This window comes from Balaenoptera ricei, chromosome 2 (genome assembly GCF_028023285.1).
Source record: "Balaenoptera ricei isolate mBalRic1 chromosome 2, mBalRic1.hap2, whole genome shotgun sequence".
Lineage (NCBI taxonomy): Eukaryota > Metazoa > Chordata > Mammalia > Artiodactyla > Balaenopteridae > Balaenoptera > Balaenoptera ricei.
The window spans coordinates 53,650,633-53,672,528 of NC_082640.1; positions in this window are offsets into that span (position 1 = coordinate 53,650,633).

The following is a 21,896-nucleotide window of genomic DNA, read 5'->3' on the forward strand; positions in this document are numbered from 1 at the left end:
TGGAGAAATAGCTATTTAGGTCTTCTGTCCATTTTTCGATTGGATTGTTTGTTTTTTTGATATTGAGCTGCATGCGCTGCTTGTAAATTTTGGAAATTAATCCTTTGTCAGTTGCTTCGTTTGCAAATATTTTCTCCCATTTTGAGGGTTGTCTTTTCGTCTTGTTTATGGTTTCCTTTGTTGTGCAAAAGCTTTTCAGTTTCATTAGGTCCCATTTCTTTATTTTTGTTTTTATTTCCATTTCTCTAGGAGGTGTGTCAAAAAGGATTGTGCTGTGATTTATGTCATAGCGTGTTCTTCCTATGTTTTCCTCTAAGAGTTTTAGAGTGTTTGGCCTTACATTTAGGTCTTTAATCCATTTTGAGTTTCTTTTTGTATATGGTGTTAGGAAGTGTTCTAATTTCATTCTTTTGCATGTAGCTGTCCAGTTTTCCCAGCACCATTTATTGAAGAGGCTTTTTCTCCATTGTATATTCTTGCCTCCTGTATCAAAAATAAGGTGACCATATGTACGTGGGTTTACCTCTGGGCTTTCTATCCTGTTCCATTGATCTATATTTCTGTTTTTGTGCCAGTACCATACTGTCTTGTTTACTGTAGCTTTGTAGTATAGTCTGAAGTCCAGGAGCCTGATTCCTCCATTTTCATTTTTCTTTCTCAAGATTGCTTTGGCTATTTGGGATCTTTTGTGTTTCCATACAAATTGTGAAACTTTTTGTTCTAGTTCTGTGAAAAATGCCATTGGTAGTTTGATAGGGATTGCATTAAATCTGTAGATTGCTTTGGGTCCTATAGTCATTTTCACAATGTTGATTTTTCCAATCCAAGAACATGGTATATATGTCCATCTGTTTGTATCATCTTTAATTGCTTTCATCAGTGTCTGATAGTTTTCTGCATACAGGTCTTTTGTCTCCTTAGGTAGGTTTATTCCTAGGTATTTTATTCTTTATTTGCAATGTAAATGGGAGTGTTTCCTTAATTCCTCTTTCTGATTTTCATCATTAGTGTATAGGAATGGAAGAGATTTCTGTGCATTAATTTTATATCCTGCTACTTTACCAAATTCATTGATCAGCTCTAGTAGTTTTCTGATAGTTTCTTTAGGATTCTCTATGTACAGTATCATGTCGTCTGCAAAGAGTGACAGCTTTACTTCTCTTCTGATTTGGATTCTTTTTCTTCTCTGTTTGCTGTGGCTAAAACTTCCAAAACTATGTTGAATAATAATGGTGAGGGTGGGGAACCTTGTCTTGTTCCTGATCTTAGAGGTAATGGTTTCAGTTTTTCACCATTGAGAACAATGTTGGCTGTGGTTTGTCATATATGGCCTTTATTATGTTGAGGTAAGTTCTCTCTATGCCTACCTTCTGGAGGATTTTTATCATAAGTAGGTGTTGAATTTTGTCAAAAGCTTTTTCTGCATCTATTGAGATGATCATATGGTTTTTTTCCTTCAATTTGCTAATATGGTTTATCACATTGATTGACTTGTGTATATTGAATAATACTTTCATTCCTGGGATAAACCCCACTTGATCATGGTGTATGATCATTTTAATGTGCTGTTGGATTCTGTTCGCTAGTATTTTGTTCAGGATTTTTGCATCTATGTTCATCAGTGTATTGGCCTGTAGTTTTCTTCCTCTGTGATATTTTTGTCTGGTTTTGGTATCAGGGTGATGGTGGCTTCATAGAATGAGTTTGGGAGTGTTCCTCCCTCTGCAATATTTTGGAAGAGTTTGAGAAGGATAGGTGTTCTCTCTTCTCTAAATGTTTGATAGAATTCACCTGGGAAGCCTTCTGGTCCTGGGCTTTTGTTTGTTGGAAGATTTTTAATCGCAGCCTCAACATCAGTGCTTGTGATTAGTCTGTTTATATTTTCTACTTCTTCCTGGTTCAGTCTCAGAATGTAGTGCTTTTCTATGAATTTGTCCATTTCTCCCATGTTGTCCATTTTATTGGCATATAGTTGCTTGTAGTAATCATGCATGAACTTTTGTATTTCTGAAGTGTGAGTTGTTACTTCCTCTTTTCATTTCTAATTCTAGTGATTTGAGTCTTCTCCCTTTTTTTCTTGATGAGTCTGGCTAATGGTGTATCAATTTTGTTTATCTTCTCAAAGAACCAGCTTTTAGTTTTCTTTATCTTTCCTGTTGTTTCCTTCATTTCTTTTTTTTTATAACATCTTTATTGGAGTATAATTGCTTTACAATGGTGTGTTAATTTCTGCTTTATAACGAAGTGAATCAGATATACATATACATATGTTCCCATATCTCTTCCCTCTTGCGTCTCCCACCCTCCCACCCTCCCTATCCCACCCCTCTAGGTGGTCACAAAGCACTGAGCTGATCTCCCTGTGCTATGTGGTTGCTTCCCACTAGCTATCCATTTTACGTTTGGTAGTGTATATATGTCCATGCCACTCTCTCACTTTGCCACATCTTACCCTTCCCCCTCCCCATATCCTCGAGCCCATTCTCTAGTAGGTCTGTATCTTTATTCCCGTCTTGCCACTAGGTTCTTCATGACCTTTTTTTTTTCCCTTAGATTCCATATATATGTGTTAGCATACAGTATTTGTTTTTCTCTTTCTGACTTACTTCACTCTGTATGACAGACTCTAACTCCATCCACCTCACTAGAAATAACTCCATTTCATTTCTTTTTATGGCTGAGTAATATTCCATTGTAGATATGTGCCACACCTTCTTTATCCATTCATCCAATGATGGACATTTAGGTTGCTTCCATGTCCTGCCTATTGTAAATAGAGCTGCAATGAACATTTGGTACATGACTCTTTTTGAATTCTGGTTTTCTCAGGGTTTATGCCCAGTAGTGGGATTGCTTAGTCATATGGTAATTTTATTTTTAGTTTTTTAAGGAACCTCCATACTGTTCTCCATAGTGGCTGTATCAATTTACATTTCCGCCAACAGTGCAAGAGTGTTCCCTTTTCTCCACACCCTCTCCAGCATTTATTGTTTCTAGATTTTTTGATTATGGCCATCTTTATGATTTCTTTCCTTCAGCTAACTTTGGGGTTTTTTTGTTCTTCTTTCTCTTATTGCTTTAGGTGTAAGGTTAGGTTGTTTATTTGAAATGTTTCTTGTTCCCTGAGGTAGGATTGTATTGCTATAAACCTCTCTTAGAACTGCTTTGGCTGCATCCCAAAGGTTTTGGGTCATCGTGTTTTCATTGTCATTTTTTTTCTGGGTACTTTTTGATTTCCTCTTTGATTTCTTCAGTGATCTCTTGGTTATTTAGTAGTGTATTGTTGAGCCTCCATGTGTTTGTATTTTTTACTAATTTTTTTCCTGTAATTGATATCTAGTCTCATAACAATGTGGATGGAAAAGATACTTATAAGATTTCAATTTTCTTATATTTATCGAGGCTTGATTTGTGACCAAAGATATGATCTCTCCTGGAAAATGTTCCATGAGCACTTGAGAAGAAAATGTATCGTCTTGTTTTTGGACGGAATGTCCTATAAATATCAATTAAGTCCATCTCGTTTAATGTATCATTTAAAGCTGTGTTTCCGTATTTATTTTCATTGTGGATGATCTCTCCATTGGTGAAAGTGGGATTTTAAAGTCCCCTACTATGATTGTGTTACTGGCAATTTCCCCTTTTATGGCTGTTAGCATTTGCCTTATGTATTGAGGTGCTCCTATGTTGGGTGCATAAATATTTACAATTGTTATATCTTCTTCTTGGATTGATCCTTTGATCATTATGTAGTGTCCTTCTTTGTCTCTTGTAATAGTCTTTATTTTAAAGTCTATTTTGTCTGATATGAGAATTGCTACTCCAGCTTTCTTTTGATTTCCATTTGCATGGAATATCTTTTTCCATCCCCTCACTTTCAGTCTGTATATGTCCCTACGTCTGAGGTGAGTCTCTTGTAGACAGAGTATATACAGGTCTTGTTTTTGTATCCATTCAGCCAGTCTGTGTCTTTTTGGTTGGAACATTTAATCCATTTACATTTAAGGTAAATATCGATATTTATGTTCCTATTACCATTTTCTTAATTGTTTTGGGTTTATTATTTTAGGTCTTTTCCTTCTCTTGTGTTTCCTGCCTAGAGAAGTTCCTTCAGCATTTGTTGTAAAGCTGGTTTGGTGGGGCTGAATTCACTCAGCTTTTGCTTATCTGTAAAGGTTTTGTTTTCTCTGTCAAATCTGAATAAGATACTTGATGGATAGAGTAATCTTGGTTGTAGGCTTTTCCCTTTCATCACTTTAAATATGTCCTGCCACTATTTTCTGGCTTGCAGAGTTTCTGCTGAAAGATCAGCTGTTAACCTTATGGGGATTCCCTTGTATGTAATTTGATGTTTTTCCCTTGCTGTTTTTAATATTTTTTCTTTGTATTTAATTTTTGATACTTTGATTACTATGTGTCTTGGTGTGTTTCTCCTTGATTTATCCTGTATGGGATTCTCTGCACTTCCTATACTTGATTGGCTATTTCCTTTCCCATGTTATGGAAGTTTTCAACTATAATCTCTTCAAATATTTTCTCAGACCCTTTTTTTTTTTCTCTTCTTCTTCTGGACCCCTATAATTTGAATGTTGGTGCGTTTAATGTTGTCCCAGAGGTCTCCAAGACTGTCCTCAATTCTTTTCATTCTTTTTTCTTTATTCTGCTCTGCAGTAGTTATTTCCACTATTTTATCTTCCAGGTCACTTATCTGTTCTTCTGCCTCAGTTATTCTGCTATTTATTCCTTCTAGAGAATTTTAAATTTCATTTATCGTGTTGTTCATCATTGTTTGCTTGCTCTTTAGTTCTTCTAGGGCCTTGTTAAATGTTTCTTATATTTTCTCTATTCTGTTTCTATGATTTTGGATCATCTTTACTATCATTACTCTGAATTCTTTTTCAGGTAGCCTGCCTATTTCCTCTTCATTTGTTTGGTCTGGTGGGTTTTTACCTTGCTCTTTCATTGGCTGTGCATTTCTTTGTCTTCTCATTTTCCTTCACTTACTCTGTTTGGGGTCTCCTTTTTGCAGGCTGCAGGTTCGTAGTTCCTTTTGTGTTTTTTGTCTGCCCCCAGTGGGTAAGTTTGGTTTAGTGGGTTGTGTAGGCTTCCTGGTGGAGGGGACTGGTGCCTGTGTTCTGGTGGATGAAGCTGGATCTTGTGTTTCTGGTGGGCAGGTTTGCCTCTGGTGGTGTGTTTTGGGGTTTCTGTTACCTTATTACGATTTTAGTCAGTGTCTCTGCTAATGGGTGGGGTTGTGTTCCTGTCTTGCGAGCTGTTTGGCATGGGGTGTCCAGCACTGTAGCTTGCTGGTCATTGAGTGGAGCTGGGTTTTAGCATTGAGATGGAGATCTCTGGGAGAGCTTTTGCTGTTTGATATTATGTGGAGCTAGTAGGTCTCTGGTGGACCAAGTTCCTGAACTCTGTTCTCCCACCTCAGAGACACAGGCTTGACACTGGCCGGAGCACCAAGACCCTGTCAGACACATGGCTCAGAAGAAAAGGGAGAAAAAAAGAAAGAAAGGAAAAAAAATAAAGTTATTAAAATAAAAAATAATTAAAAAATAAAAAAAAATATTTAAAGTTGAAAAAAATTTTAAAGTTATAAAAAAAGAAAAAAAGAAAGAAGAGAGCAATCAAACCAAAAACCAAATCCACCAATGATAACGTGTGTTAAAAAACTATACTAAAAAAAAAAAAAAAAAAAAAAACGACATATAGAACCCTTGGACAAATGATAAAAGCAAAGCTATATAGACAAAATCACACAAAGTCCACTGCCTCAATTTTGGGATGATTCGTTGTCTAATCAGGTATTCGAGAGATGCAGGTTACATCAGGTTGGTTGTGGAGATTTAATCTGCTGCTCCTGGGGCTGTTCAGAGAAATTTCCCTTTCTCTTCTTTGTTCACACAGCTCCTGGGGTTCTGCTTTGGATTTGACCCCGCCTCTGCATGTAGGTCACCTGAGGGCATCTGTTCTTCACTCAGACAGGATGGGGTTAAAGTAGCAGCTGATTAGGGGGCTCTGGCTCACTCAGTCAGGGGGGAGGAGAGGTACTGAATGCAGGGCAAGCCTGCGGTGGCAGAGGCTGGTGTGATGTTGCAACCACTTGAGGTGTGCCGTGTGTTCTCCTGGGGAAGTTGTCCCTGATCACAGGACACTGGCAGTGGTGGGTTGCAGAGACTCCTGGGAAAGGGAAGTGTGGATAATGACCTGTGCTTGCACACAGGCTTCTTGGTGGCTGCAGCAGCAGCCTTAGCATCTCATGTCCATCTCTGTTGTACGCGCTGATAGCCATGGCTTGTGCCCTTCTCTGGAGATCATTTAGGTGGTGCTCTGAATCCCCTCTCCTCACACACCCCAAAACAATGATCTCTTGCCTCTTAGGCAGTTCCAGACTTTCCCCCAGACTCCCTCCTGGCTAGCTGTGGTGCACTAGCTCCCTTCAGGTTGTGTTCACACAGCCAACCCCAGTCCTCTCCCTGGGATCTGACCTCCGAAGCTGGAGCTTCAGTTCCCAGCCCCACCCATTCCGGCAGGTGAGCAGACAAGCCTCTCAGGCTGGTGAGTGTTGGTCAACACTAATCCTCTGTGCAGGATTCTCTCCACTTTGCCCTCTGCACCCCTGTTGCTGTGCTCTCCTCTGTGGCTCCAAAGCTTCCCCCCCGCCCACCCCCTGTCTCTGCCAGTGAAGGGGCTTCCTAGTGTGTGGAAATTTTTCCTTCTTCACAGCTCCCTCCCCAAGTGCAGGTCTCATCCCTATTCTTTTGTCTCTGTTTTTTCTTTTTTCTTTTGCCCTACCCCGGTATGCAGGGAGTTTCTTGCCTTTTGGGAAGTCTGAGGTCTTCTGCCAGCATTCAGGAGGTGTTCTGTAGGAGTTGTTCCACATGTAGATGTATTTCTGATGTATTTGTGGGGAGGAAGGTGATCTCCATGTCTTACTCCTCCACCATCTTGAACGTCTTCTTCCTAACAGAGTATTCTTAAAATTAAAAAAAAACAACATTGAATTTAACATAAATCACAGATCAAAAATGTCATTTAAATATGACATTGGTGAAAAGTAAAACCCCAACACAGAGAAATTAGCTTGTGCTATGGTATTATTATTGTCTATACATTGGTATCCAATACATATAAAACGTATTTTTCTGAAGAGTGGGGAAAAAATGGAATAGAACTAATACTTACAACTATATAAGTATATATAATTCTGCAAGTGTTTTGAATAAAAGAAGTTATAAAAAATAATTTTGAAAGGACTGGCTGTACTTCTGATTTTGGCTAAGAAAAGTAAATTCAGAGCTCTGTCAAAGTAAAAATAATACAAATTTTAAAAAGAAAAAATGAAAGATGTAGTATAAAAAATATTGATTGGCACATAGCCATTAAGTGGGACATGATATAATTTCAAGGTGAGAATAATAGAATCCTTAGTAATAAAAGAGGTGATGAAGGTGTTGTTAGACAATTAGTATAAATGTAACTTCTCAAACAAAATACAAACTATTATATAGGCAAAAAGAACTATAAAAATAAAATAAATGAAAAAGGAAAAGAGAAAAGACAACATAATAAGATACACATAGTAAATATGACATAATGCATATAAGAAATGGGATAAAATAATATGTCCATATCAACCAAATATATCACTTAATCAATATATGTGAAAAGGCTTATATTGCTTATTTAAGTAAAAAAAAATGATTTTCATACTGGTTCACAAAGCAAAACAAATGTATATGCTCCATATAAAAGAGATGCCTAAAACAAATATAAGGTCTAAAAATAAAAGGATGTGTAAAAGTGTATAGCAGACAGAAATCAGGGGTACAATGTAGATATAGGACAAGGTAAAATTCAGGCCAAAAATTATTAAACTAGACAGAGACTCCTTAAAATACAAATGACAGATTTATCAACAAATATACAACAATTATAAATATCTACATACCAAATAGCATAGCAACAACGTGTACCAAGTAGAAACTTTAGGAAATTCGAGGAGAAGAATATAGAAACATATTAATTATTAAGGAGATTGGGATTTCTTTTTTCACACAGCACTATTACTGCAAGACTCAACTGGATAAACTATATATATGTATAAATATAAATATAAATATATATGTATATATATGTATAGTTTGAATAGAAGACCAAACTACATGATTAATATTATAGGTATTGTGAATTTTATGGACTTTGTATTCAAAATAACAGAGAATACAAATCTTCATTTCAAGTGAACATGAGACATTCATAAAAATTAACCATTTATTGTTAGGTATAAAGAAAACCTCAATAAATTCCACAAAGTAGAAATAATATACAAAAAGTATTTTACCACAGTGCAATGGCAGTAGAAATAAATGTTAAAATATCCAGCTGGGTGTTAAAAAATCTCAAACAACTCTTAGGTCAAAAATATTGACAATAAAATAAATATATGGAAATCTATGGGATACATTTTAAGCAGTGATAAATTTTTAATGTAGCCTCAAACACTATTTAGAAAAGAATAATGAAAATAAATGAATTAAACCTCCAAGTGAAAAAAATTAGAAAAAGGAAGAAGTAAATCAAAAGAGAGAAGAAGCAGAAAATAATGAGGTAGATAACAGAAAAGTAGTATTTGAAATCCATTTTGAAAAGTGACTTTTTGAAAAATCAATAATATAATCACTATATATCTCAATCAAGATAAAAAGGGAGAAAGCAAAATACTTAAGATACATCTAGAGAGAAATAGACATTAAAACATAGGAAATTTCTAAAATTATGAGACCATTTTCTCAATACTAGGCAAATAAAATTGAAATCCATTCTTTGAAGTCAATAATTGAAATCAATATAAATTATTGATTGAATAATTGAATCAATATTTGAAATCAATAATTTCATAGAAAATTCATAATTTATCAAAATTAATAACAATAGAGATAAGTTTAATAAACTAATATTCATAGATGAAATAGAGAAAGTTTCCATGCACCCCCCCTTCACCAAAAAAAAAAAAAAAAAGACATCAAATCCAGATGATTTATCAAGGGAATTCTATCAAACTATTTAACAATAACAAGATTCTAATGTTCTTTAATTGTTTGGGAGCATAAAAAAGAAAAAGCATATTGATCAATAATGTATCCCAAACCTGTCAAATATTATACCCAAAAGAAAAATACAGTTCAATCTCACTTACAACTGCAAAAATTCTATATAAAATATTAGCAAGAAAAATCCCATAGCACATTTAGTATGCATGGTGAAGAAGAAACTCTAGGAGTCTCAGGAATTTAAGGATGGCTCAATATTAGAAGATATATTAATGTATTTCACCCTATTAATAAACCTAAGAAGAAAACTCATAATTAGATACTTCCATAGACTCTGAGATATTACCTGACACTCATTCCTGATTTTTAAAAATGCTTAACATTTTACCACATTAATAGATCATATTCAGCTACTTCAACAGAGAGTAAAATAGTATTTGAAACAATTTGATATAGGACAAGATAAAATTCAGGCCAAAAACTATTAAATGAGACAGAGACTCCTTAAAATACAAACGACTTACCTCTCATTTTTAAAAGCTTAATAATCAATCATCCAAAATTGTGCAAAACCTACACGTAATTCCAAAAGGCAAAGTAGAATGCATGGAAAGCCATCAGATACATTCTTGAGTAAAATAACTCAGTATCATATGACTTCCTCAAGTTAACATAAAAGTTTAATGTGAGCCCAGTAAAAATAACAATTTTTTCTTCTGGCCATACTGATTGACTCTAAATTTTATGTGGATAAATAATCAAGAATGGCAAGGACAACCATGAAAAAGAACAGCTATGAATGGAGTTAGTTCAACCAGATATTAAGACATAGTATGAAGAACTGTGATTCAATAGTAATACTAAAGCATGAAAAGGCTACAAACAAATAGAATAGAATAGAAAGTACAGAATTAGTCCAAATTGCATTTTGAAATTTGGGATGACATGCAAGTGTATTCGTTATTTAGGCTGTGTAACAAATTACTATAAATTTATCAGCTGAAAATCAACACTCATTTATTATCCTACAGTTCCTGCAGATCAGGAGCCCAGCATGGCTTAACTGGTTCTCTGTTTAGTGTCTCACCAGGCTGCAATCCAGGTTGTCACTGGAGCTGTGGTGCCTCAAAGAGTTGGCTGGGGGGAAACCAATTTCCCATCCCCTTTGGGCTGATGGTAGAAATCATTTCCTGTGTCTGCAGAACTGAAGTTTTCAGTTCCTTGCTGAGGGCTTCTCTCAGCTTCCGGAAGACACCTGCAGTCCTTGTCACGTGGGCTTCTCAGACATGGCCACTTACTTCATGGCACCTTTCTTCTTCAAAGCCAGCAATGCAGAGAGATTGAGTCTTCTGTGGCATCATTTAATCATGAGTGTGGCAACCCATCACCTTTGTCATGGAATGTAAGGTAATCACAGGAGTGACACCCTATCACCCTTGCCACACTCTGTGGAGGAAAATTAAAGATGTAAATACCAGATGTGAGGGTCATTTTAGGCCACCAGAATGTGGCCTCTCAAATCACTGGGAACAATGAATATTTGATAAAAGGTGTTAAAACTGGATAGCCACTTAGAAAATAATAAGGGCATATATTTATCTAACATCATGAAACCAAACAATTTCCAAGGGATTAGATATTCAAGTCTAAAAATGAAACCATTCAAATACTAGAAGAAAACATGGATGCATAGCTCTATAATTTGGGAATGAAAAAAGCCTTTCAAATATAACAAATTTGAGAAATTGATAATTTCACTACATTAAAAAAGACTTGGCAAAAAAAATCATATGCAAAGTCAAAAGACAAATAATCCTGGGAAAAATATTTTTAATTCACATCATAGCCAAAAGGACTCATTTTCTTAACATATAAAGAAGAAAATTCTGTCTTTTGTTTTCTAAGACAAGAATACACAATTAGTAATACAACCAACTAACAAAGCATATGAACATGTAAAGATACTCACTTTTAGTAAAATAAATGCACATTTAAACTGTATTAAGATACTCATTCCTTACCCAGCAGGTTGGCACAAATCTAAAACCTACCAACCCACTCTGTTATTGGCAAGGTTTTGGAGAATCATTAACTAAATGGAAGGGAATTTGGAAAAATCCTACAAAATTGCAGATGCATTTATCTTTCTATCCAGCTATCTCATTTTTGGGAACATCACTTCAAGATTCACATCAACAAATACCAAACAGCATATTTCCATATTTATTCAGAATACATTAGGATAAAGTAAGCCAAAATCCAATAATAGTGTTGGATACACTGGTAACAAACTGGCTAAATAAACTATGAAATAAAATAATGTGAACTATGATGTGAATAAAATAAGAAAGAACTCTTTGTATGTTAAGTACAAAAAGCAAGATATATGTATATGTATATATACATATAGTGTGTTCAGAAAAGGACTTTTGCACATTTTTACAAAACTTACCCATTGTATAATACTTTTTGTTTATGTTAGATTGAGGCTCCTTGAAGCAGAGGTTTTCCTATTTGTTTTTGTTTTGTCCCCAGTGCCTGGGGCACATGAGATTCTTGCAATAGACATAAACAGGCTATTTCCTCTCTCTGTCTTCTTTGTCCTTTTCCAGGGATTTCATATAGATTCTTTGGGGGCCATTCTTTAATTAGCTTTAACAGTAGAATTGTGTTCCACACCTTATGTTTTGTGCTCCAAGCATCTTAACTGAGTTACTTCTGGGTCTGCAGTTCCCAACACTGGTCGAAGACCCTCCTATCTTCCTTGGTTCCTTGGTAACACCATTCAGTGGTTACCTATTACTGCCCTAATTAATGCCTCAAACAAACATTCCAAGAACTCTGGAGAAATATTCAATCCTTTCCCTTACCCTCGTGGAGGAATTCCTCCTCCTGGCCTTGAAGATGCGTGGCCAGAATTTTTGTTACATTTTCTACATGCATTCTGTCACAGTGCTGAGGAAGAAAGGTTTCTTCAACTTACCTCCAGCCTTCACGGTTTCATTTTCTCTGTTTTTGCAAAAGATTAGATGTAATTCAAAATTAATGCTGGAGAAACCTGATATTCCACCTGGGCTGAGACATGACTCTGTTTTGGGGTCTGCGCCTTTATGGAAACTTTTGGGATGTGAAAATGTATTCAACCTACTGATCTGTTTCTATCAAGCCAATTTTCATTCTTTTTCACAACTAAATGTACTGAAGGTGTGTGTATGTGTGTTTCTTTTCTATGTCTTTTCTCGTCAAGTATATATTTGCATTATCTATTTCTTTTAAAAATTGCCCAGGTAACAAAATTTATAAGCATGTTCAAGGATGAGGTGATTATCTCATAAGGTCAACTGCAAGAAAGAAATCAATGATAACAATAACAACAAAAAACAAAACTGAGAGAAGGATCAGTGAGGTATTAAGAAAACATATTTGATTATTATCACAAAAATTTATTACTATGATAAATCAGAAAAAAATGAAAATGATCACTCATAATAGAGAGGGATGGGGGTCTCTAAGTCTATCTTTTTATGTTGTCATGAGCTCTACACTTTTTTCAAATAGCTCAAAAAAAAATAGTGAGATGGACAGATAAGAGAAGATTGATACATAGGTGACAGATACATAGAGTATAGAAAAGAAACTGATGGAAGATGGATGAATAATAAATAAATAGAAGACAGATAAATGATATATAAATCTCATGTGGCAAAAATCATTAGAATGAGGTGATTCCTGACATGGAAAAATGCTGAAATAGACAAAAGAGAATATCTTTAAGTCTTGAGCCCCATAGATTCCTAAACCACAAACATTTATTGAGAGAGACTTCAAGTTAATATGGTGGGAATAAAGTATTCTTAACACACTCTTAAAAAATAAAGACAACATATGGACTGGGAGAAAATATTTGCAAATTATGCTACTGACAAGGGATTAATTTCCAAAATATACAAACACCTCATACAGCTTAATATAAAAAGAAAAATAAAACCAACCCAATCAAAAAGGGACAGAAGACCTAAATAGACATTTCTCTGGAGAAGACATACAGGAGGGCAACAGGCATGTGAAAAGATGCTCAATATCACTAATTATTAGAGAAATGCAAATGAGAACTGCAATGAGGTATCACCTCACACCAGTCAGAATGGGCATCATTCAAAAGTCTACAAATAACAAATGCTGGAGAGGGTGTGGAGAAACAGGAACCCTCCTACACTGTTGGTGGGAATTTAAGTTGGTACAGCCACTATGAAAAACAGTACAGAGGTTGCTTAAAAAACTAAAAGTAGAATTACCATAAGATCCTGCAATTCCACTCCTGGGCATATATCCAGAGAAAACAGTAATTTGAAAAGATACATGTACCCGCATGTTCATAGCAGCACTATTTACAATAGCTAAGACATGGAAGCAACATAAATATCCATCAACAGATGAATGGATAAGAAGATGTGGTATATATATATACAATAGAATACTATTCAGCCATAAAAATTAGAATGAAGTAATGTCATTTGCAGCAACATGGATGGAGCTAAAGATTATCATACTAAGTGAAGTAAGCCAGACAGAGAAAGACGATATCACATGATATCACTGTTTATATGTGGAATCTAAAAAAATGATACAAAGGAACTTATTTACAAAACAGAAATAGACTCAGACATAGAAAACAAACTTATGGTTACCAAAGAGGATAGTGGAGTGGGGAGGAGGGATAGGAGTTTTGGATTAACATATACACATTACCATATATAGAATAGGTAAAGAACAAAGACCTACTGTATAGCACAGGGAACTTTATTCAATATCTTTTAATAACCTATAATGGAAAAGAATCTGGGAAAAATGTATATCTGAATGTCTTTGCTGTACACCTGAAACTAACACAACAGTGTAAATTAACTATAGTTCAATTAAAAAAGATTAATAATTAAAGAACAGCAACTGAAAATAGCAGAAAGGATGACAACCACAATAGAATGACTTCCTGTTCAATGAGTTGGGACTAATATAAAGAGAGAAAGCATAAATTCCTAGAGGCCTAAAGGAAGCCTTCAAAGGCGAGGTCACGCAAAGCCTGGGGTTTGAAGACCATGAATTCCCCAGTAAAGAAGTGAGGGAGATGTTGCCGGCAGGTAGTACGGAACATAGGATGTTGTAGAGCTGTGAAGTGGATGATGTGTTTGGGGCTAACATCAGACCTGGAGGACTATCAGCCACAGCAGGTTGATTGTACATTTTCTGTCAATGGCAAAAAAATTGATAGTATTAAGTGGAAGGACACCTCAAATTTATCTTCTGGAGAGAGCTCATTGGCTGCAGGGGCAACCTGGGCTGGAAGATGAGACAGGAGGCCATCCATGTGGCATTCATCAGCATGGCAACCACACAAAAAGCTCTGGATGCTCCTGACTCAATGACCACCTGGCCTCAAAGTCCACACCCTCAGGGCAACTAAGAACAAGTCCTCTCAACTGCTGGATCCCCAGTGCCTGGCACTCTGACTAGCACACGTTTCTGAAGTTTCTGGTTTAAGTTACTAGAAAGAGAGGAGTGCCTTTTTCTAAAATAGGAAATATGGGAAAAGGTGCTCTGAGGGTAGAAAATACGGAATCCAGATTTATTTGTAGTGAAGAAATAGAGTTAAGGTCTAGAGAAAGGGCTGGTAATCTTTGGGAGAGTTACATAGGTGGGAACCCAGAATTGCGGGGCGGGGGCGGTGGGGGTGGGTGTGGGTGTGGTTTAAATGTATGTGAAGCAAAGTGAATGCCTATAAGACTAGGCTAGTATATCTTATCATAGATAGTTCAGACCCCCCAATTCTGACTACCTTATTAACTTTTAATTTCACACTGATCCTAATGGCTGTGCTTCAGAAGACCCAATAAGAAAAGGAAAATTGCTAGGCCAGTGGTTCCCAACTCTGGCTGCACATTTGAATCATTGAAGGCACTTTACAAATGACGATGCTGCCCGGTACCCACCTCCTGACCAATGATAGAAGAATATCTGGGGTGGGGTCCCAGAGTCCAGATCTTCAAGAGATTAAATTGTACAGCCAACAGTGAGAGCCACAGACAATAGTAAGTACAGGGGATATTCAAAAGTAAAAAATTTTCTTCTAACATTTATTGATGTGATAATTTCATTAATTGTTCTTGTAAAATATAGAGCCTTAATTTGGAAACAGTCTGGGTAATTATAAATTTATTTATACATTTATAGTGATGAAGATTAATGAAATCCATTGTTTGAGTTGGACTCTTAAGAGTAATGATTGAATTGGAGTTTTAGACATGAATCTTGGTTCAGTCCACCGTTGAACCAAAGGGAGCTCTGGTGTCACTGACAGATGTAATATGTCTAATGGACAGATTGTACATTCTCTAGTCAGTTTTTACTGGACCTCAGATTAATCGTCTGAAAAAATAAGATGTCTGAAAAAAGTAAGATTTCTAGATGTCTTTTTAAGTCTAAAATACGTGATTTCTCTTATGACCTCTTAACTTGAAAGGAAAATTGCAGTCATTTTCATTCCATTCACTTTGAATTTCTGAGAGTAAAGTTGCTATATAAATTCATAATAAAAAATTAATATTGAAATGTTTATTTAAAAAGCTATCCATAATTTAATATGCCACTTTTATACCATGTTTTATATATTATTCTTAGAAAACATATTTCTGTCAACTTGTGTACCTATCTATATCAATATATTCATTACATTTCACACACGCACAATGTGCATACAAGCATGAAAGGTATTTATCTTTGACAAAATCTGTGATTCATATTACAATTTAGTTTACACGTCAAGCTTGGGAAATTATGAGGTACTTGGGTTTATTCTTGGGACTCCATTTGTATAGAACTAAGATCTGTGTATTCAACTTTCTTGAATGTTTCTATAATCTAGCTCTCATTCAGCATCTCCACACTCTGAATTACCTAGTTTAGCCCCTACCCTCTTTCTAATGTGTTAACTTCCTCATTGGTCTCTTGTTGTATCTTTAGAGACCTGCAGAAATATGAAAGCTGGAAGAAAGGTGTCAGTGAGTATCATCAGCCTTGGATCTACATCACCATCACCAATTTAAAATAGGAATTTAAAATTTTAAAGTGTGATTATAGACTACTATAAAACCAAAGGTAGAGAGACAGGTTGACATGTCTTCTACTGCTCCCCAAAGTAAACCACTGCCCAGAGGGAGGTAGGGCCAGCATGTACATCTGCCTGCCCCATCCTCCAGACATGCCTCCTCCATCCAGGTGTGGGTCTCTGGTGGTGACTGCAAAGATGAAAATGCTTCAACAGCCTCAATAGCAGGACCCTGAGTTACATCTTGGAGGAGATCACCCTCCAGGACACTTCCCACCCCATGGAATCTATGGGCCATGACTATGAAAACACAGGGTCACACAGTCTGAAAGAGGAAAGTGGGCAAAGAGCTGAGCAGGGCACCACGAGAATGGCACACAGGGTGGGGGCATCTATGCTGACATATGTCATTTTTCCATCAATTCTACACCCACAGCATTTAACAAGAGACACAATGAAAAACAAATCCCCATTTGAACCTAATATGTGTTTTTATTCACATGAATTCTACACTTGCACTTATCCTTTTATCCTGAATTCACAAACATTTTATCCTTGTAAGTTCTCTGATCACTCTACAATGTCATTAGACCTTAAAACTACAAATGATATAATGTACTTAAAATTAAGAATATAGTAATGACTAGAAAGTTAACAATATATAACATGATTGTAAGAGCATTTCCAGCCCAGTTAAAGAGCTATTTAAATTTTGTATTTCATTTTATTATACTAACCATCTTCCCCATCAATGAGTATTTATCCTTTCCCAACAATTGATGCTGAACTTTAACTCCACTGTAGTGCATTGAATGGCATCCCCCCAAACTCACATCCTCCCAGAACCTCAGAATGTAACCTTCTTTGGAATCGGGCTTCAAAGAATCTTGAAATAATCCTGGATTTAGAATGGACCATAAATCCAATGACTGGTATCTTTATAAAAGAAAGGAGAGGGTGGTTTGAGAGTCACGTGGAGCAGAAGGCCATGTGAGATGAAGATAGAGTCAGAGGCTGGAGTGATGCATGTACATGTCAGGGAAAGCCAAGGATCCTGACTCGGTGAAGTTGGAAGAGAGAAGACAAGCAGAAGAGAGGAGACAGGCAGGGGGTGGTTTTGCCTCATAGCCTCCAGAAGGAACGAGCCCTGCTGTCATCTTGATTTCAGACTTTTGGCCTCCCGAACTGTGAGAGAATAAATTTCTATTGTTCTAAGCCACTTAGTTTGTGGTAACTTACACAGCAGCCCAAGGAAAAAAATACACCCACCTTTAAAGGTCAGTATCAGGGCACTGGTGTGTGGAGTCCTGTCTGCTGGGTTGGCTGCTAGGTGTCCATCCTCCCTGAACTTGGAGCACAAGGGGTCCCCTTTGAGATTCAAAAGTTACAGATGTTCCTACAGGTGGATGCAAAGTCTAGGACCTCCACTCCCCATAGCCATCCTTCAGTGTCCTGCTCCCTTCCCTCCTCACCTCCCCCACCAGGGCTACTCTGCCTGGATGTGTGTCATGATGAACTCAAAGGAGCGGGCACCAGTCGCAGTGTTCTCATGTTTCCCCAAACCTGTCTGGATGTTGCCCCCCTGAACAGGCCAAGGACAATCATGTCTGCATGTCTCTCTCTCTCCATGGAAATTCTCACACAGCCCTTCATATCAGGGACTCTCCTCACAGTCTGTGTCTGTCATATGCGATGGCTCAAAGCAAAACTCTCTTCTCAGGTCTCCAAATTTGGCTCTGGACCTGGGAAACCTAGGATCTCAGCATGACTGACTCTGAAAAGTGTGGGTTGAAACTGGATATTGAATAATGGCTTTTCTGTTGGTTGTGGTAGTATCTGCCCTCTCTCAGAAGCAAAAAATGCTATTGATTCAATGGATGGGAAGATATGGGGCAACCTGCTTGACTGCAAATTAAAATACATTAGCTGGCCATTTCTCAAGATATTACCGAACTTGCACAAGCCTCTTAGATAGCCACATCCACCAGAGGGCAGACAGCAGAAGCAAGAAGAACTACAGTCCTGCAGCCTGTGGAACAAAAACAACATTCACAGAAAGATAGACAAGATGAAAAGGCAGAGGGCTATGTACCAGATGAAGGAACAAGATAAAACCCTAGAAAAACAACCAAATGACATGGAGATAGGAAACCCTCTGGAAAAGAATTCAGAATAATGATAGTGAAGATGATCCAGGACCTCGGAAAAAGAATGGAGGCAAAGATTGAGAAGATGCAAGAAATGTTTAACAAAGACCTAGAAGAATTAAAGAACAAACAAACAGAGATGAACAATACAATAACTGAAATGAAAACTACACTAGAAGGAATCAATAGCAGAATAACTGAGGTAGAAGAACGGATAAGTGACCTGGAAGACAGAATGGTGGAATTCATGGCTGCGGAACAAAATAAAGAAAAAAGAATGAAAAGAAATGAAGACAGCCGAAGAGACCTCTGGAACAACATTAAACACTACAACATTCGCATTATAGGGGTCCCAGAAGGAGAAGAGAGAGAGAAAGGACCCAAGAAAATATTTGAAGAGATTGAAGTCGAAAACTTCCCTACCATGGGAAAAGAAATAACCACCCAATTCCAGCAAGTGCAGAGAGTCCTATACAGGATAAACTCAAGGAGAACCACACCGAGACACATAGTAATCAAATTGGCATAAATTAAAGACAAAGAAAAATTATTGAAAGCAACAAGGGAAAAATGACAAATAATGTACAAGGGAACTCCCATAAGGTTAACAGCTGATTTCTCAGCAGAAACTCTACAAGCCAGAAGGGAGTGGCATGATATACTTAAAGTAATGAAAGGGAAGAACCTACAATCAAGATTACTCTATCTGGCAAGGATCTCATTCAGATTCGATGGAGAAATCAAAAGCTTTACAGGCAAGCAAAATCTAAGAGAATTCAGCACCACCAAACCAGCTCTACAACAAATACTAAAGGAACTTCTCTAAGTGGGAAACACAAGAGAAGAAAAAGACCTAAAAAAACAAACCCAAAGCAATTAAGAAAATAGTCATAGGAACATACATATTGATAATTACCTTAAACCAGAATGGATGAAATGCTACAGCCAAAAGACACAGGCTTTCTGAATGGATACAAAAACAAGACCCATATATATGCTGTCTACAAGAGACCCACTTCAGACCTAGGGACACATGCATATTGAAAGTGATGGGATGGAAAAAGATATTCCATGTAAATGGAAATCAAAAGAAAGCTGGAGTAGCTATACTCATATCAGATAAAACAGACTTTAAAATAAACAATTTTACAAGAGACAAGAAGGACACTACATAATGATCAAGGGATCAATCCAAGAAGAAGATATAACAATTATAAATATATATGCACCCAACATACGAGCACCTCAATATATAAGGCAACTGCTAATGGCTATAAAAGAGGAAATCAACACTAACACAATAATAGTGGGGGACATTAACACCTCACTTAACCAATGGACAGATCATCCAAAATGAAAATAAGTAAGGAAACAGAAGCTTTAAATGACACAATAGAAGAGATAGATTTAATTGATATTTATGAGACATTCTATCCAAAGACAACAGATTACACTTCTCAAGTGCAGATGGAACATTCTCCAGGATAGATCACATCTTGGGTCACAAATCCAGCCTCAGTAAATTTAAGAAAATTGAAATGATATCAAGCATCTTTTCTGACCACAACGCTATGAGATTAGAAATCAATTACAGGGAAAAAAACGTAAAAAACACAAACATATGGAGGCTAAACAATACCTTACTAAATAACCAAGAGATCACTGAAGAAATCAAAGAGGAAATCAAAAAATGCCTAGAGACAAATGACAATGAAAACATAATGATCCAAAACCTATGGGATGCAGCAAAAGCAGGTCTAAGAGGGAAGTTTATAGCTATACAAGCCTACCTCAAGAAACAAGAAAAATCTCAAATAAACAATCTAACCTTACACCTAAAGAAATTAGAGAAAGAAGAACAAACAAAACCCAAAGTTAACAGGAGGAAAGAAATCATAAAGATCAGAGCAGAAATAAATGAAATAGAAACAAAGAAAACAATAATAAAGATCAATAAAACTAAAAGCTGGTTCTTTAAGAAGATAAACAAAATTGATAAACCTTTAGCCAGACTCATCAAGAAAAAGAGAGAGAGGACTCAAATCAATAAAATTAGAAATGAAAAAGGAGAAGTTACAACAGACACTGCAGAAATACAAAGCATCCTAAGAGACTAGTACAAGCAACTCTATGCCAATAAAATGGACAACCTGGAAGAAATGGACAAATTCTTAGAAAGGTATAACCTTCCAAGACTGAACCAGGAAGAAACAGAAAATATGAACAGACCAATCACAAGTAATGAAATTGAAACTGTGATTAAAAATCTTCCAACAAACAAAAGTCCAGGACCAGATGGCTTCACAGGTGAATTCTACCAAATATTTAGAGAAGAGCTAACACCCATCCTTCTCAAACTCTTCCAAAAAATTGTGGAGGAAGGACCACTCACAAACTCATTCTAGGAGGCCACCATCACCCAGATACCAAAACCAGGCAAAGATACTACACAAAAAGAAAATTACAGACCAATATCACTGATGAATATAGATGCAAAAATTCTCAACAAAATACTAGCAAACAGATTCCTATAACACATTAAAAGGATCATACACCATGATCAAGTGGGATTTATCCCAGGGATGCAAGGGTTCTTCAATATATGCAAATCAATCAATGTGATACACCATATTAACAAACTGAAGAATAAAAACCATATGATCATCTCAATAGATGCAGAAAAACCTTTTGACAAAATTCAACATCCATTTATGGTAAAAACTCTCCAGAAAGTGGGCATAGAGGGAACCTCCCTCAACATAATAAAAGCCATGTACAACAAACCCACAGCAAACATCATTCTCAATGGAGAAAAACTGAAAGCATTTCCTCTAAGATCAGGAACAAGACAAGGATGTCCACTCTCACCACTATTATTCAACATAGTCTTGGAAATTCTAGCCATGGCAATCAGAGAAGAAAAAGAAATAAAAGGAATACAAATTGGAAAAGAAAAAGTAAAATTGTCACTGTTTGCAGATGACATGATACTATACGTAGAGAATCCTAAAGATGCTACCCGAAAACTACTAGAGCTAATCAATGAATTTGGTAAAGTAGCAGGATACAAAATTAATGCACAGAAATCTCTTGCATTCCTATACACTAATGGTGGAAAATCTGAAAGAGAAATTAAGGAAACACTCCCAATTACCATTGCAACAAAAAGAATAAAATACGTAGGAATAAACCTACCTAGGGAGACAAAAGATCTGTATGCAGAAAACTATAAGACACTGATGACAGAAATTAAAGATGATACCAACAGATGGAGAGATATATCATGTTCTTGGACTGGAAGAATCAATATTGTGAAAATGACTATACTACCCAAAGCAATCTACAGATTCAATGCAATCCCTATCAAGTTACTGATAGCATTTTTTACAGAAGCAGAACAAAAATGCTTAAAATTTGTATGGGAACACAAAAGACCCCGAATAGGCAAAGCAGTCTTGAGGGAAAAAAACGGAGCTGGAGGAATCAGACTCCCTGACTTCAGACTATACTACAAAGCTACAGTAATCAAGACAATATGGTACTGGAACAAAAACAGAAACATAGATCAATGGAACAAGATAGAAAGCC